Below are 933 nucleotides of genomic sequence, written 5' to 3'. Positions count from 1 at the left end.
TGATTACTAAAAAGCTTTGTGGGAATTTATTGGCACCAGGGTGAATTTATCCGGTAAGTTTTTCCTCATAAAACTGTATCTTGGTGTGTGTTAGTTTTTCAATTTTAGTATTGAAAGATTTGTTCAGTTTACACGTCCGTAATGCACACCCGCCTTGTTTTGCAAACCACCAATAACGTTTACAAGAGGCAGTTTTCAAGAACCAATCAAATTTCATGAAGATAAGCGACCTGAGAGCGCGACTCGCAACGATGCCATTGCTATCGCATCCCGTGTGTCGGGTTTCACCCTGGCTGCGAAGACAGCCGTTAATCGCTGTAGTTTGATGTCCCCGTGTGTCGAGCCCTTTAGACGTTTGTCTGGATGAAAATCTGAGAATCTTTACTTTTTTAATTGCTCCGGTTTCAATATTTTTCTTCAAGACCGCTTGTAGCTGTTTCACAGGAAGCTTTAGGGACAGAAAAATGATCATTTCTGCTCTCTAATGATGTTATGATCGAAGGTTTAAATTCTTACAGAATAATTTATTTTTGTTTTATTGTATATAGAATTTATTCAGTTTTATTATGAAATAAACTTGTGAAAAAAGAAGAAAGTTGAGCTCCAGCAGCTGGAGCCTCTTCAGCTGATCGTCCATCACAGCTCTTTTTGTGAAAAATCATTCTGACTCACACTGAAAAGTCAAATAAACTTATATTAAATACTGGCAGAGAGAAGATGGAGTAATAATACACATTACTTTTCAGAGGGACACAATAATTTTGTGTGTGTTGAAGCAGTGAATTATGTAATTTATTTGTTAAAGGTTGAACATAAGAGCTTAGACCTGACCTTACCTGATTTTAGTACGTTTTTATATTTAATTTTTATTTTCTGCCATGTTTAGAACCAGCTGGGTTCAACTACACACACATAATGCACACACTCACTTTT

This window comes from Austrofundulus limnaeus, unplaced genomic scaffold (genome assembly GCF_001266775.1).
Source record: "Austrofundulus limnaeus strain Quisiro unplaced genomic scaffold, Austrofundulus_limnaeus-1.0 Scaffold167, whole genome shotgun sequence".
Classification (NCBI taxonomy): domain Eukaryota; kingdom Metazoa; phylum Chordata; class Actinopteri; order Cyprinodontiformes; family Rivulidae; genus Austrofundulus; species Austrofundulus limnaeus.
The sequence above is the reverse complement of the archived record's forward strand: the minus strand, read 5'-3'. Positions refer to the sequence as shown.